The sequence below is a fragment of the Carassius auratus genome, chromosome 29 (assembly GCF_003368295.1).
Source record: "Carassius auratus strain Wakin chromosome 29, ASM336829v1, whole genome shotgun sequence".
In the NCBI taxonomy this organism is placed as follows: domain Eukaryota; kingdom Metazoa; phylum Chordata; class Actinopteri; order Cypriniformes; family Cyprinidae; genus Carassius; species Carassius auratus.
This window is the reverse complement of record NC_039271.1, coordinates 16,295,029-16,313,323: the sequence shown is the minus strand read 5'-3', so window position 1 is coordinate 16,313,323 and position 18,295 is coordinate 16,295,029. Positions and strand designations below refer to the sequence as shown.

The 18,295-nt window shown below is 43.2% G+C and overlaps 1 pseudogene; it reads left to right on the top strand.

Annotated features, from left to right (window-relative positions):
* LOC113047749 (thyrotropin-releasing hormone-degrading ectoenzyme-like) overlaps nt 1-18,295 on the top strand; it is a 147,103-nt pseudogene that overhangs the window by 103,265 nt on the left and 25,543 nt on the right.

The window sequence follows — 18,295 nt, the reverse complement described above, 5'->3', positions numbered from 1 at the left end:
CAAATCTATGCAAATAACCTGCTGAAATAGATTAGTAATAACTCTTTATAAATAATTATTATTGGTAATAACTCTACTGATGGAGGAGAGAGAGAGGAAGAGGAATTGCTTGGATTTAATACAAATTCTTCAGGATGCTAACATGAATCTGGTTCTGCTCCAGACACAAATCCCAGACTCTCAGAGAGCTCAGCAAAGCATGTAGAGAGATGGAGGCCAGCTGGACTGGGTCACACTTTCAGGATCCCAATGCAATTTGCTCAGACCTCTCAGCATGACGCCTGTTCATGTTTCAACAAGTGCCACTTTTGATTTGATTCACATAGCAAAGGTTGAAATAATTGCCTTAGTAAAGGAATAGTCTATCCCCAAATGGAAACCCTGCCATAATCTGGTCATTCCATACACATATATATATATATATATATATATATATAACCTGTTATTCACTCACTTTGGGTTATACATATATATATAGATTTTGTTTTGTGAATTGTTGGCCTTCTGGAAAGTATGTTAATTTACTGTCCATGTACTCAATACTTGTTCGGGGCTCTTTTGCCTCAATGAATGCCTTAATTCAGTGTGGCATGGAGGTGATCAGCTTGTGGCAACTGCTGAGGTGGTATGGAAGCCCAGGTTTCTTTGACAGTGGCCTTCAGCTTATCTGCATGTTTTGGTCTCTTGTTTCTCATTTTCTTCTTGACAATACTGTCACGACCGGTGATACAAGGATTCACGGAGATAGAACCAATTGCGAGTATATCTTTATTTAGGGGTAATCCAACGAGAATAAACAGTCAGGGGTCGATTCCAAACATAACAATACATGAAAACAAAACACGAACACAAGGCAAGGGCAAGACTGAATGACGTACATGAATTCACAAGGACTCCTTGACACATACTCAGACAGACCAGGTTAAATACACAAGGAGAGACAAACTCTAATGGGAAATTGACAGAGTGTGATGATTGGTAACTAGTGACAGCTGGGTGCAATAACTAAGCAGAGGACGTGAGGAATGTGATACATAAAGTGACAGACACCGTGGGGAAGGGGGACATCTAGTGGATTCCCAGGGAACACAACCCAGACACTGTGACAATACCCCCCCTCTACGGAGGGGTTCACAGACGCTCCACGACAGACACAAAACAGAGACCAGGAGGGAGGCGGACAGGTGGAGGCTCAGGGGGAGGGACGGAGGGCCAGAAAAGAAACATGGGGAATCAGATACCAGAAGTGTAAACACAAAACAGGAAGACCAGGAGGGAGGTGGACTGGAGGAGGTTCAGGGGGAGGGACGGAGGGCCAGGCTAACAGAGGGGAACAGAAAGAAAACACAACAGAAAACAAAAACACAAAACATAAGTCCATGAAGTACATCACGTGGCACCCACCAGGGCGGAACAGAAGACCACCACTTCCTTGTGGTCGACGCAGGAGTCCCCCAGGGCGGAGCAGAAGACCACCACACCCCTGTGGTCAAGGCGGAAGCCCTCCAGGGCAGAGCAGAAGACCACCACACCCCTGTGGTCAAGGTGGAAGCCCCCCAGGGTGGAACAGAAGACCACCACAACCGTGTGGTCAGGGCGGAAGCCCTCCAGGGCGGAGCAGAAGACCACCACGACTGTGTGGTCAGGGCGGAAGCCCCCCAGGGCAGAGCAGGAGACCACCACGTCCTTGTGGTCGAGGGCGGAGTCCCCCAGGGCAGAGCAGAAGACCACCACAGCCGTGTGGTCAGGACGAGAGCCCCCCAGAGCGGAGCAGAAGACCACCACCACCGTGTGGTCAGGACGAGGGCCCCAGGGCGGGGCAGAAGACCACCACAACCGTGTGGTCAAGACGAATGCCCCCCAGGGTGGAACAGAAGACCACCACAACCATGTAATCAGGACGAGAGCCCCCCAGGGCGGAGCAGAGGCGAGAGAAAAGGAGATGGAAGGAAAAGCGACAGAGACGAGAGAGGGGAGAGAGGAAAAAATAAATTTTCCGGTTCGCAGACGCACTGCTGCTCTGCCCTCCACCAACTGGGTGATCTCCTCCGTGGTGCCTGTCGGTGGCACTGGACGGCCCTCGGCAGACTGCACAACACTCCTCCGCCGCCCGGTGGACGGCGATGGCTCCTCCCGTTTTGGGCAGCTGGCAGGAGTCCCTCATTCCCTGCTCCTCCCCATTCAGGGGGACGGCAGTAGGCTCCGGCTCTCTGGCGAATGGCGCCGACTCCTCCGCTCCCTCACGGACGTCAACCGCCCCACCACCTCGAGCATCCATGGCGGCACATTCCTCGCCAACTCGATGGCACCGCGGATTCACCACAGCGGTGAGGTATCTTCAGCAGCGCGTCCCTCCTTTTTTGTAAGACAATTGTAAGTGCAGGTATATTACAATAGACAGTTTTGTATGTACAGGTATATTCTGTGGAAATTTGAAGTGTAGACTAAGTATGGTGTTGGATAAATAAGTGTATGAGTGTATAAATAGTGTTGTGTGTTCCACAGTTACTGTCAAGTGTTCATGAGATGGATTGCCTGGATTGCCAGAGGAAACTGTTCCTGTGTCTGGTCATTCTGATGCTCAGAGCTCTGTAGCGTCGACCAGATGCCAAAAGTTCAAAGAGGAAGTGTGCTGGATGTGAGGGGTCCAAAATTATTTTGCCAGCCCTTTTGCTCACTCTGGATAAGTACAGTTCTACCAGAAAGACTCGGGATATAAAATGATGTACGAAGCATACATTTATTCATTATGATTGGATAATGATGAAGGTAATAAGTGACGAAGTAATTGAGTCTTCCTGGCAGAACTTAGGCTAAAGCTTTCATTTCTTGAAAAGAAGGGAGGGTTGTACCAATGATTCGCTCAGCAGTCCGGACTACCGTCTGTAGTCTTCTGAGGTTAGATTTGGTATCTGAGCTGAACCAGACAGTAATTGATGTGCAGAGGATGGTGTCTTGTAGTTGGTTTTCTCCTTCAGACTTTTCCACACTGATGTTGGAAGTGAACTGAGTGCTTATTTCTTCAGAATAATTCCTCTTTGCCACTCTGATCTTCTTTTCCAGTGTGCATTTAGCCATCGTCCCCCTTCCTGTGAGCATCTTCTTTGGCCTGACAGAACCATGGTTTGTCATTGTTGTAAGTTAGATAAGTCCTGGGAGGAATCTAGATGTCTTTACAGAAACTGATATAAGATGTTACAGTCTCTGTGAGCTCATCCAGATTGGTGGCAGCAGCTTAAAAAACACTCCAATCAGTGAGGTCAAAACAAGCTTGTAAATCCTGCTCTGCTTCATTAGTCCATCTTTTTACAGTCTTTAATACAGGTTAAGCTTATGTAACTCACGAGTTCCACAATTTGAGTTGAATTACTGAAATAAATAAAATTTTCCATAACATTCTAATTTATTGACATGCTCCTGTATTAATTTATTTTTATTATTTATTATTTTATTTTATTATTTTATTTTAGATAATTATCCATTTAAAACAGTATAAAGGAAGTTTGAAACCAGTCAGTTGTATGTCAAATGCAGAGGACATGAAGTTCCTCTTCAGGAACTTGAGCTGCGTCGAGAACGAATGGGGAACGGGTCCAGCGTGACATCTCTGAATAACGTGTATAATCAGTCCAATGGAAGGGGCGAGAAGACGGAGACCAGGAAGCATAAAAGCATGAGCGGCGAAGCTGGTAATCAGCCTTCTGTTTTCAGCAAGCGCTCTGTGGGTGTGTCAGTCGTTATCTGTTTGTGAGTCTTATTTAGTGTTGTTTGTCCACTAATAAACTCCATTGTCAAAGCTTCAATTAAGAGAAGTTTTCGGCGAGAGCAAGCAGCATTCAGGCTGTGTATTTTCCCTGCCAAAAAAAAAGGTAGGGACACACGCAACTCGTGTGTTGTCTGCTTGAGAGTGAAGAGTACAGTGTCAGCTCTCGAGGTAGGTGACGGCTGCGATGCGAGCCTTTTGCTTCACTCTCAGAAAGCTCTCTTTGAGGAGGGAGGATTGTGCTCGCGATCTGCTGGAAGGAATATAAAACGGGCAAGTCCCTATCTTCTTCCTTCACCACCAGATCCGGCGCCTGCTCTCGGGGGTTCAGAAGCCTGCTCACACAGTCGGCTCTCGGGGGGCTGATTGTGCTTTTCTCACTGTTAAGCGCTCCGCTCTCACCAGGCAAGCTCCGAGGAGTGTGTCCATGCATGCGATCTTGTGGTTGCAGTCGTGCTGCTGCTGAGGCATGGCACTGCGATAGCGGGAATCGCACATGATCTGGCGAATGGGTTGGAGACGGCTCTTTCTATCTCCACCCGTGTTCACTAGATCTAAAACTCGTTCTCGAGGCTTAGAAACCCATGCTGCGGTTTCTACTGTCCTCGGAGGCAGAGCTCGCTGCAGCGTTCATCTTTCTCTGAGGAGATTGATGTTGTTTATGTGACTGCTGCCGAGGCAACGCGTGTATTACATTGTTTCATTTTATGTGAGTTTTTCTACACCAGACTGTGTTGACTCGTCTGGTTGTTGACTACATTTAATTCTAAGGAATAAAATGACTTATCTGAATATGTGAAGTTAGATGTATAGGGGCTCTAGGGATGTAATTTCTTGTGTGAGAACACGTGTTTACCTCTCTTCCTCTGAGAAGGTTGAGGCGGTCAGGGGCTGCTGGGCGGAGCAGTCCCAACCGTGTTCCAGCACCTCGTGCCGGGGGTGTCACTTTTGTACTCCGCAGACACTAGAGTCAGAGTGGCGCTCCCAGGCCGAAGGCTTCTAGTGGAAAGCAGTTCTTCGGACCGTTGTTTTCGCTGGATAGCCTTCATCCTAACGTCCTGATGCCTAAGGCCTAGGACGTTTTGAGGGCCAGCTCCCTCTGGGGAAGAGTGGTGTACACCCCATTACACGGTGCCCTTCTCTCCTCAGTGCCCTCAGGAGATCGTCTGCCAACTCTGCCAGTGTTCCAGGGTGCAGCGATCTCTGGCGCGTGCTTCTGTCAGTTACTGCCCGGAAATGTAGCGGTATTGAGAGGCTCGCTACCTCTAAGGAGGTTTCTAGAGCAGCTAGTACGGTCGTCCCCTGCTGGTCCGCCGCTTCAGGGCACCGAGCTAGTGGCTCTAGGCGCACCAGAGGCCAGTCTCGCAAGACTGGTTCCCCTGATGAGGTCACATGGCGGTGTAGGAAGCCCCTGGCAAGTGTGCTTCATGGGGTCCTACCCAGAGCAGGCTCTGTTCTAGTCTTCCTAGCAGATGACGTGGGTCTGAGGACCATCATTTTTAGGATACTTCAGCTACGAGAGTCCTGCTCAGTTTGGCTCAGGACCTCAGAGGGCAGGCCCCTCTGGGGAAGAACGGTGTACACCGCATTACACGGTGCCCATCTCTCCTCAGTGCCCTCAGGAGATCGATCCGCCAACCCTGCCGGTGTTCCAGGGCGCAGCGGTCTCTGGCGAGTGCTTCTCTCAGTTACTGCCCAGAAACGCAGTGGTGCTAAGAGGCTCACAACCTCCTGGGAGGTTTCCAGAGCAGCTAGTTCGGCTATCTCCTGCTGGTGCGCCACTTTTGGGCACCGAGCTAATTGCTCTGATGACACCAGAGATCAGTCTTGAGAGGCTGATTCCCTTAGATTATTAGGCAGCGCGAAAACTACTGCCAAATGTGTCTCAGTGGGTCCTGCACACTGTAGTGAGAGGGCACAGAATCCAGTTCTGGTGGGCCCCAGGCAGGCTCTGGTAATGGAACAGAAGTAGATTCTCTCTGAGGATGGTGGCCATCGAGGTGGTCCCTCCTTGGGTTGCAGAGTCGGTACTTCACTGTTCCGAGGAAGGAAGTGGTGTTGTGTCCTTTTTTAGACCTGTGCTTTTTGAAGTCAGTTATGCTTCCTGGTCTCTTTCGTCACCCTCCTATGACGTCTCTCCCTCCAATTGGACTGATTATACACATTATTCATTGCTCATGGTCACTCAAGAGTTCTTATATACAGCAGGGAAAAGGCTTCCCACCAGATGTTCTTATCAGATGAATGTAAATGTGCTCTCCAGGATCAGACTTCTTCTTCATGTCGCCCACTGTATCACTGAAACTGCAAGGCCAAACAGACACACTGATAATGTAGTGTTTGGCGTTTCACAAATTAAAGTCTGTTAGCAGTGAAATGAACACCCACCGGTGTCTTAGCTTCAATAATACACTACAATACAAATATTACATCCACTTTTCTATGCAGATTTGTGTGTTTGATGTTGAGGCACTTTTATTATGCACTTTACAGAGTGTGAGATATTTCCTTTCTTTGAATAACTCATTTATAATTAAATCCTTATAATTATGTGATAATTATTAATAAATATTTGATTAAAAAGTACGTTTACCAAATTCTTCCATGCTTTTTTTGCCATGTACTATGGTCATCACACCTAAACATCAGCTGCTAATTTGCATGCATTCAGCTTGAACCGAGAGGATTAGTAATGTTATTGTTTACAAGTCCAATTTATTTCTCTTCCAATATTGATCTCTGTCTCTGTCTGTTTGCAGGATTACTTGATGACACACATGTACAGGAACGCAGCGAGAGATGACTTGTGGAACAAATTCTCTGAGGTGAGATTTTATACATCTTCTGGTTGTGAGACCTCCATCGCGAGCAGGAATCAGTGCTGGGGTCAGTCAGTGTTGTGCAGCAAGTGAAACTGTCTGTGTTCAACCTACTTAAATTCACACACTGCATCTTCTGCAGGCAGGTGTTCAGAGATTCATGGGCTGCATATAAGTCAGAGGCAATTATGTAACTGCATATCATCAGCGGTGCACAAATTTATGCCAATACACCACCTACTCACATCAACACATTAGGGAAAGATTTTGACATGGAGGCTGGGTTGTGTCTGCTTTTACACTTGAGGTTGCACTTAGAATGGAAACGCTTTCTAAAGGAGAAGGTGACTATTGATCCAGAAATCTGATCACTGAAACATGCTAAATGTAAATGTTCCCAGATGCTGATGATGAAAGCTTGCTGCTGGTGATTTGAATTAACTTGTTCATTACTTTAATCTTAACAGACCTGATTAGTGAAGGGTCACATAATTGCTGACAAGCATGATGAGTCTGTCAGATTAAACATGAGAATCTGCCCTTCAGCTCAGGTGTAGCAAAGAATAAGAAGAAATGTCTAAAATTGATCTTCTCCTGAAAGAAAGTTAACCTATTTAGATGCCTCAAAAATACAGTTTTTATTAGGTTTGGTATGAGTGCACATCTCCAGACAGAAACACTGATCCACGGTTTCAGTCTTTCTGTCTTTTAATAGTACCATAGAGGGTTTAGCAACCATATTGTTTGTGGCAGACTTCATTTACCATAATTTCTTCAATTCAGTTACTGGAATAACAAATGCTGAAATTCTAATGCAAAGTTCTTACATTTAATGATAATAAAACATGTTTAACAAAACCATTTAAAGTATCTTTTCTTTTTTTACAATAGCACACATATGCAAAACAAATGCAAGCATTGCGCTAGTGTTTCTTTATAAGCCATATTTTTATAATCAGCAGAACACCTTCATGGATAGAGGTATCAAGATCACAAGTCTAACTGATGAAATGCAGTTTAAGTATAAGATAACCATATATGAATTGAAGCTGGACACATGACGCTAAAGGATGCGAATATGCTAGATCACCTGCACAGTGCAATGATTAATAATAAAAAGACTTAATTTAAAACCATAAATATTTAATATGCAAGACTGAAGTTTTTTTAAGAGGCACATAAAAAAGCTAAATTAAAAAAACTTAAAGTAAGAGCGAGAGGACCTGCTAGCGACTGTGAAGTAAGTGGTTGTAGCCAACAGCCATAATCACAGTCAAGTTAATAGTTGGGTTCAAGTCATCAGCTCACAGCACAGAGATGTGCTTTTAAAGTCAGAAAACTCTCAGCAAGTCCTCTCTCACTCATCTCACAAAGTGTCATGACTTTAATGAGATTACTTTCAAGCGTAATCTGAAATTTATTATAGTTTGTAATGGGAAAGCAGGACATTTAGCAGCTATCAGCTCCATATGAAGTGTTTTGTCATTCACATTACTCTCCAAAATACCAGCTGATGACCTCTTCTTCATTTTCTCTTTCAAAACAGAATGTATTGGAAGGTGAATTTATGTAAAGGGGCCAGACCTGGACCTCTGTATCCTCTCAGTGGCCGTGTTTGTCAGACACTGGTGAATTTAGCTTAACAGTCTGTGACAGCCCATCATCTAATAAATACTGATATGCGCTGTGTTCATTAGCTATTCATGAAATCCAATTTGCTGCAATAATCAGGCAGTGCTAGAGCCCACAAAGCCCTTTGTCAAGCTCCCGACCCATCGCCGGACAGGCCTTCATTTCCTTTAATTATATCCACCAGGGCAAAGGTCTGGTAGCTTTCTGAAAGCTGTCCTAAAGAAAATTATTCATAATGTAGGAACATCAACTGCTGTCATCAGTCTGCACATAGCCTCTTCTCTATGCACACAGTCAGCAAACATGAGTCATTGATAGCTGTGTGAAGTCATCCGTTTAACTTGTCATTTCATATATAATATCCCAGACACTAATTATATACAAAATACTGACTTTGCACTGGCAGTACTACACATAATCTCCATAAGAAGTGCAGGGAAATTCAACTTGATTGATTAGAGGTTGACTTACTGTAAGTGCAACCGGTTCTGCTCAGCCCACTCTAAGCAGAGCTCAAACCAGCAATAGGGTGTTTCCTATGTGTCACCTGCTGTACCATTCTTTTTAAATGGATACAGCAGTTCAAGGTAAAAAGAAGACAAAGCATTTAAAGGATCCTCATACATACAGAGAGCTTTTGAAAACAATGTGTACAGACAACTGCCAGTTTGTGGTGTTTTATCAAAGTATTTAATCACGAGTCGAGAGACATGTAATACACTATTGTTCAACTTTATTCTTCTTCTTCTACTCTTTTACAAACAGCAGTCCTTCACCCCTCACTAGCGCCCTCAGTGTTCACTAACATTATTAACAGGACACAACATTTCCCCTTTTCTTAAAGGAATTAGTCACCTAAACCTGGTTCCCGCAACCGCTGTAAAATAACCCTTAATTTAAGGATCCTACCCGAAATCCTGAACTTAAATTTCAACAAGAATTTAGATTATTCTTCTCTTAGCTATCATAACTGACCACAGAACAATAGGAGTAGCATTTTCTCACGTAACAGAACAGTATGAATAGCATTTTTTTTCTACATAACAGAACAGTATGAAATTTATTTGTTTTTCAATTTGCACCATTCACACATCAGTATTATCTCTCAAAGTCTTTTAACCACCGAGGTGGGTTTCGGATTCTGGGAGTGCGTCTAGGGCCTGGTTCTTGCCCAACATTCACATTCTCAGTCACAGTGAGACCATTTCCAGCATTCCATTTTCGACCATCGCTTAGAAGATAAGTACTTGGTCCAACCTTCTTTACGACTGTCAGCGGCTCTGTGTATTTGGATGACCCCTTGTGAATGTGTTCCGGTCTCCTGACTCGTACAGCATCATTCACTTGAAAGGTAGGTACTTTTGCTCCTCGCTTTCTGTCTGTATACTCCTTACTGTTTTGTTGTTTTTGTTTCACAGTTTCTTTGACTTGCGTGTGTGATGTAATTTTGTGTGCAACAGGCAAGATGTTCAATTTAGTGCGCATCTTCCTATTTCTCATCAACTCATATGGAGTAGCACCTGTAGTAGCATACGGTGTAGCTCTGTAAATCTGTAAGAATTGTGTCACTGCTTGTTTCCATGACTTGTTTGTTCTTTCTGCCGTCTGGATACACTCTTTCAATACCCTATTGAATCTCTCAATCGCTCCATTAGCTCCTGGGTAGTAGACGCTGGAGCGCAGATGTTTAATCTCTCTCTCTCTCAGAAAGTTTGCAAATGCATGGGAGGTAAATTGACATCCATTGTCAGAAACTAAGTGGGTCGGGTTTCCATCCCGACTGAACACTGTAGCTAAAAAACGGGTAATCACCTCTGTTGTGACTGTAGAGGCGAATGCCACTTCTGGCCATTTGCTGTAGTAATCTGTGAGTGTGATGGCATAACGACAGTCCCATGTAGCACGTTCAAAAGGACCGGTTATGTCAATGGCCACCTTTTCCCATGGTCCATCTGGCAAATCGACGGTTGTAATCGGTGCAGGTGCAGTTTTCACTGTTTTGTCATTGTATTGGCATGACACACATGAAGCTATCTTATTCTGTACATATTTGTCCATTTGTGGCCACCAATACAGTTCTCACAGTCTCTGTTTAGTGCGCACCACTCCCTGATTCCCCTTCATGTGCCAAGTCTACCACTTTGGATCTCAGTGATAAAGGTACGATCAAACGGTCAGTACCTCTCATGACGAATGCTTTATCTACAGCCAGTTCATCTCGTACATTGAAAAGTATGAACCCATCTCGTTTGTTACATTCTTTTTGCTTTTTGGCCAGCCGTTTTGTATTTGCTGTCGCAATTGAATCAATTCAGGACAAGTGTCACATGCTGTGGTGAATTCTGACAAAGATATGGCATGCAAAGATTCCAGGAAAACGGTTGCTACTAAGTCTGGTTCAATTTCATCTTCCCATGTGGTAGCTAGTGGAAGCCTGGACAGGCAGTCGGCAGTCACATTCAGTTTCTCAGGGCGCTAAGCAACATCATATGTAAAGCAAAGTAATCTTGCAGACCACCTCGCAATTCGCAATCCAGCACGACCGGTACCCTTGGATGTGAGCAGGGTGGTAAGTGCTTGATGATCTGTGCGTAACACAAAGTGATGTCCCCAAACGTATGTCCTCCACCTTTCTACTGCCCAAACGCATGCCAATGCTTCTTGTTCAACAGTGGAATATTTTCTTTCAGCCGGCGAAAGTGTTCTGGATGCAAACGCTACAACCCTCTCTGGGTTATCTGACTGAAGTTGAGTAAGTACACCCCCTAGCCCATAATCAGAAGCATCTGTAGTTACATATGTAGGTAGTGCAGAATCGTATAGTGCTAGGGCCGGGCTACTAACTATCAGTCTCTTAATGTCCGTAAAACTATGCTCAGCCTCAGCAGTCCAGTTAAACTGTCGTTCTGTAGACTCCCTGAGTGTTTGACGTAGCGGTTCGACAACAGTTGAAAAATCCGGAATAAATTTGCTGTACCATGATGCCAGACCCAAGAGGATCGCAGGGAGGATGCATCATGTGGAGCAGGTGCATTGGCCACAGCTTCGATCTGATCTTGATCTGGTTGAAGCCCGTCTTTAGATATGGTGTGGCCTAGGAAGCGCAAAGTAGTCTGGTTGAGTTTGCACTTCTGCATGTTTAGCTTAAGTCCTGCTTTGTTCAAGGCATGCAGCACCCTCTGTAGGTTCGCATTGTGCTGCTTTTGAGTGGTTCCGTAGCAAATCACATCATCCAGGTATGCCTGTACTCCTGGTATGCCTGCTAGTATGATCCTCGTCATCTTCTGAAAAGCTGATGGAGCTGAAGCAAGGCCAAAGGGGACCCGACAGAAACGGAAAAGACCATCATGTGTGATAAATGCAGTAATATCACGGCTGTCTGGATGCAGTAACATTTGGTGGTAAGCAGAGGCCAGGTCAATGGTAGAAAAGACTGTGGCTCCTCTTAATTCAGAAAATAACTCATCCATGTGTGGTAATGGGTGACAGTTGCTGACAATGGATTTGTTAGGTTCCCTGAGGTCAACACACATACGCAGTTTTCCTCCATCTTTTCTCCGCGTCACCACTATCGGAGAGACCCATGGAGATGCATCAATGCATTCTATGATGCCTTTTTCCTGTAGATCTTTGAGCTCATCACTCACGGCCTGCCTCACCGTGAAGGGAAGCCTTCTGAGTTTTTGTTGTACGGGCACAGCCACTGGTTTGAGCTGGATTTTGTGCACAAATCCCTTTGCACAGCCAATCTCCTGTACCTGGATCTCAGGTGCTAGTTGTGGTATTGCGCTTGGTACTGTAGGTGTCTTTTGTGCAATAGGACCATCCGAGCAGTCAGCTGTAATAACTTTTGTGCCCTCAATACGCATGTGCAATGCCACCACTAAATCTAGCCCTAATAGAGCAGTGCCTGACTTTACCACTAGGAATGAGCCTGTAGTAGAATGTCCATCATGATTAACTGTGGCATGCATACACCCTTTAATGGGTATTTTCTCTCTAGAATATGTAAACAGGTTCACTGTAGGCTCAGAAAGTTCACATGTAGGAAAAAAGGTCTGATAAATGCTCTCTGGAATAATAGAGACTGATGAACCTGTGTCTACTATTAGCTCAACGTCATGCCGATGACCATTTGCATTCACTTGCACAGTACAGAGAATTTTATCTTGCACAGTATCAGTCATATAAAGCACAGTCAGTTGGTTTATCACTCTTTCACGCACCTCATTTTGGGAAAATGTCCCACTTTTCCGCATGAATTGCACGTCACTTTAGCAGCCAGGCATGAAGGTTTATTTGCTAGGTGGCTGGTAGATCCGCAACTGTAGCATGAGCGGCGACTAATGGTATGCGCGGACACCATCGATGAAGGAGGTGTCTTTTGTTCTTTTTGGCGGACCTTCCTCTGCTGTTTATGTACGGCCCTCACCGACACCGATACGGCAGAGGAAGGTCCATAACCCCGCTTCAATCTACAGAGCCAGCGAAGTAGCTTTAGCCAGGATCAGATCCGCTTCTAACAAAAGTCTGTCTCGTACGCGTGTATTGGCAACACACTCTATCAGTTGATTTCGAAGCATTTGCTCTTCCATATCGCCAAACTCACACCGTGCAACCAGTTCTCGCAAAGATGCTAGATATTGATTTATTGACTCATCTGGTCGCTGTGCCCTCTGACGAAATTTGTGACGTTCCGCAATCACATTTACTTTAGGGACGAAATGATTTGTAAGTCCATCCACCGCAGTAGCATATGTAGTACCTGTATCTGGTAGTGTGTAAAATAGTCTTTGTCCCTCGGTGCCAAGTGCATGGAGAAGAACAGCACGTTTTCTTGCCTCTGGCCATTTTTCCCCTTCCGCATCGATTACTAACAAGTAATTCTTGAACATTTTCAGCCATGTAGGGAAGGGAATAGCAGGTTCGCCGGGGCAAGGCATGAACGGTGTAGGTAAAGGCACATTAATAGCCATTCTCGTCGCCAAAGATGTGGTGTTTTATCAAAGTATTTAATCACGAGCCGAGAGACATTTAATACACTATTGTTCAACTTTCTTCTTCTTCTTCTTCTTCTTCTCTTTTACAAACAGCAGTCCTTCACCCCTCACTAGCGCCCTCAGTGTTCACTAACATTATTAACAGGACACAACACAGTTGCCCACCATTATACTGTAGTAGCATTTTAAAAGAATACAGAGGAACCGTGTACACAGTATATTTCCCTCGGGGACAAAACTATTTCCTCATTAATGAGCCATGAGATTCAATTTTATGTTTTACTTCTTTAAAATAGGAGGAGCAGCTTCCTCTGAAGAAATCAGACTTATAAATCTAGCTCTGCTCCTTTGCAAGCGTGCTCTCATATAGAAAGATTAGATAACAGGAAATTGTCTTGTGATGTTTCTGCGCATGCAGTTTAAGAGAACTGTGAAGTTTAATCACCTTCAATTCAAAAGAGTTTTTAATTAAAAGACCCGGATGAGTTTTTATTTACATTCACTTTATTTTTGAAAGACAATGAAAACTTTAATCAGTTCAGGTATGTGACATCAAATCTGAATTTATATGGCACTTCTTAAACCCTAAAGCCCGCAAACACAACACACTTCCACTCAACTGACATTTTCAGACACATCTTTTTTCTTTTGCACCTTTTACTTTGAGCCCTTAGATTTCCGATACGGTGATCTGTGTAAGATGTGTTTTGATGTATATATTTTGTTTCAAAGGCCATGCAGCAGGAGGGAAAGGACATAGTCTGCCATATGTCAATCGTGAGAGGTTGTTACATGAAAATGAAACACCATCAGTCAACTGACCCCTTGACATTGATCTCCATGCAGGGGCGGACTGGGACCAAAAACTGGCGCTGGACTTTCTGGCCCACAGCAGCCCACCACATCATAACGCATCTGCCCCTGTTTTGATGTCATTTATTAATTTAATATTTAAGTATACAGTTTTGGGATTTTAACCAATAGGACAACTGCTCCTCTGTTGAAACAAACAAACAAACAACAACAAAAAAAAGCTGTTCGCGTCTCCAATACGCATTATTCCACAAATGACATAAGCTGTTAACTTTTTTAATGTGGCTGACACTCCTTCTGAGTTAAAACAAACCAATATCCCGAAGTAATTAATGTAATCAAACAGTACACTGACTGAACTGCTGTGCAGAGAGAACTGAAGATGAACACCGAGCCGAGACAGATAACGAACAAAAGACTGACTCGTTCTAGAGTCAAGAACCGTTTCTGTCAGAAGCGTCCGATTTGAGAACTGAGGAGCTGATGATACTGCGCATGTGTGATTCAGTGTGAAGCTGAACTGATTCTTTTTGGTGATTGATTCTGAACTGATTATGTGCTAGTGTTATGAGTGCGGGTAAACCGAAGGCTTGAATCAAGGGCAATCATCGCCAATGACGCCATTACGTAGAGCGCAACTTGTTCAACGGGTTTATTGAAATGAACTGTCCGAAAGAACTACTGGTGATCCGAAAACCGATGCAACCGGTTCTTGACTCGTGAATGAGTCAATCTTTTGTTCGTTATCTAGCTCGGCTCGCTGTTCATCTTCAGTTCTCTCTTCACAGAAGTTCAGTCAGTGTACTGTTTGAGTACATGAATTACTCCGGGTTATTGGTTTGTTTGAACTCAGAGGGAGTGTCAGCCACATTAAAAAAAGTTAACAGCTTAAGTAATTTGTGGATTAATGCGTATTGAACCGTTTAAAACCAAAATGGACCAAAATGCATTTTTGATGCTTCAAATAATTCTAACTGACCCTCTGATGTCACATGGACTACTTTGATGATGTTTTTCTTACCCCTCTGGACATGGACAGAAGACTGTACACACAGTTTCAATGGAGGGACTGAGAGTTCTTGGACTAAATCTAAAATATCATAAAATGTGTTCCGAAGATAAACTGAGGTCTCACTGGTTTGGAACGACATGAGGGTGAGTTATTAATTACATAATTTTCATTATTGGGTGAACTAACCCTTTAAGTGAACATGTACAGTGGCCTGCTGCTCAGAGAAATTTGCTGTACCGGATAAATCTGTCTATCTCTACCTCTGTAAATTAGACGATGTTAAAGGGGGAATGTTTCAATATATGCAATGGAGTAGACCAAACTAAACAGGGAGGGAGGGAGGGCAAAACACTCACATGCAAACAAAACACACTCCTTGTCGACCGCGGCTGCGTGATCGACTCACTCATCCATTTGCTTAGAAAAGAGATGTAATATAATAATTTCCATCATTTAAAAAAAAAATATATATATATATAAATATATGTGTGTGTGTGTGTGTGTGTGTGTGTGTGTGTGTGTGTGTGTGTGTGTGTGTGTGTGTGTGTGTGTGTGTGTGTGTGTACCGGGTGGGGCGGCCCACATTGGCCATCTACTAGTATGCAGCTGAAGAGATGAAGAATCTAGGAAATACAGAAGGATAGACTACCCTAGCACCCCACAACAGCATGAAGACCCAAGTTATGTGAACAGTTTACTGCTTAACATAAATATGTATGTCTGCCTTACCTCCCCTGCTAAGATTAAACAGCTTTAACCAGCCTAAAATGGTTTGCTGGCTTTCACAGCTATCAAACTGCCATTAACTGAGCATTTCATTTATTATTAGCGACCCATGCTAACCCGTCACTGCCACATGCTGTTTGGCACCCGTCTGTGTCGTCACGGAAAACTGCTCGTGTCACTGCCAGATAGATTAGTTAAATTCTTCGTTAGAGTGAGATGAATAATTCAATAGTGCCTATGATCCGTTTTAGAAATCCTCCTTTTGTTTTGGATCAGACACTGTTAGCAGCACAAGAATTGAATTTTAATGCTGTGCTGTCAGTTTGAGAGTGTGGTGTGTGTTGTATTGCCATTTAGATAGTGACAATGTTTCTTAATTCAAGAACAATTTCAGTGCCAAACACCTGCAATTTGAGGAAATGAGCTCCTGAACTTGTAGCATATAGCTGGAATATTCTGAATGTGGAAAGCTGGAAACATATCTGAAATATCATATGCAGATAACAAGTCTTTTTGCTTTACTGCAGCTAGGCTAGCTCTCCACATCGAGCCATTTGGTGTCCTAAATATGAAACATGCAGGTAGAAATCTCTATGTTCCGGAGTTCCTTCGTTCCACCTTCATCTGAATATCTCCTCCTACATGAACATGTTTTCTGAGTGTGGTGGTCTTCTGCGGAGGTGTTCAGATGCAGAACTGCTCCAAGAATCAATAGCAAAGCTGTATTGTGAGTAGGGGGCGTCTCTTTCAGCTGAGGGGTTTTCAGCTGAGTACCAGACAACCTGCCAGAACGCAGGGGGATTTGGCACCTTTTTTAAATGCAGTGTAACACCTCACTTGAGGCTTTCAGCCAGCCTAGCAAAATGTGCTGACAGAAACATTGGCAGCAACAAAAGGAAAACAAAGAAGGTCAGTTTGAATGTATTTCACATTCCTCCAGTATGTTTTATGTCCACTACCATCTCATTACAGTTTATAGAGGGTCCACAGTCTGTCTGGAGAGGTAGAAACTCAACAGAAAACCACAGAAAAGCACATTTATTTCTCACTGTTGTACTTAAAACACATGGTAACTTTTTTGCTGCACTTTGATAGTGTTTTTAAGCAAGTTTCATAATCCAGCTAGCAAAGAGCTGCAAACTTGATAGGCTGTACTAATTCACTTTCTCTCAAATGTGCATTAAATATATCTTTCTGGGTTAAATACAACGTCAGATTTATTGATAACATCTTTGGTCTATTATTTATTTCCTCAGTAATTAATTGTAACTCATTCTTTAGTTTTTAGAAAGAAAAAAAAAACATGTTATGATACAGTGGAAGCCTAGCATGCTAACATTGTAAAAGTAGATTGTTATTTTTTATCCTGTTTTTATAAAGTTTGGGTATTGTATTGATCTTGTCATTTGTATTCAAAGCCAAATATTTATTTGAAAACTGGGGGCACTAATGAGCAGGTGATGCAATAGAACATGTTTAGCTGAACTCCTTTCAAAAACAATTTCAATCTTGTATTAAAAGCAACATATCCTTTGTAATTATTGTAATTAGTGAATAAAAAAAGAAGGAGCCTTGTTCAGAGTGATGGTCTCTAAGCTCTGGAAACATAAATACTGTTGATCTCCAGTTCTAGGCACAATTCCTCCTCGATAAAGAGTTCAACTTCCGACCATGCTGAATCTGACACACCGACTCCACCAGACATGACTGCAAGTGAAATTGATATGGAAAAATTGATATGGCAGACTATCATATTCTTAAACGCAGATATTTCCACAGTGATGAGGACTGAACTGAACAACTCTCTCACTGACTATTTCAACTTCGTAAAGAGCGAGAAAGAACAGAAATAGCCAACAATGCAATGCTAATCCAGACTGACATTGAACAAATGAAGGCTACAATTAAAGATATGGAAGGCAGTAAATTAACATGGACATGAACGAATTGGAAGCCATAGTTAGCACTTTGAAGATGGAACTGGAACAGTTACAAGATAAATTGAGGACATTGAGGGTGCGAAAATGTTAATATTCAAACTGTGGGTATTGCAGAGACCAGGAACAGCTTCCACAGAGTTAGTCTCTGAAATACTATCCAAGGTGCTGAAACTGGAAAATGAAGTTCTGGTATAGTGCCGGCATTGCAGTCTAAGACCATTGACCTCCGGAGGAAAGCTACAGGTGATTGTAGCAAAGCTACACTGCTATCAGGATTGCGTCGAGGTCCTGCGTAGAGAACGCAGTTCTGGTTTAATGGTGTTTTCATTTCAATATTCCCGGCTTATACTGTTAGCATCTCCAAAGCATGGGCTGCATTTACGGATGTCATGTTTTACATGTCACTTACTGCTGAATTATTCACCATTACATGTCGGTTTATGTATTGTCACTATTTAATTAATTAATTATTATTTTTATTTTTCTATGGTATGACTGTTATTTATATATATATATATATATATATATATATACATATATATATATATATATATATATATATATATATATATATATATATATATATATAT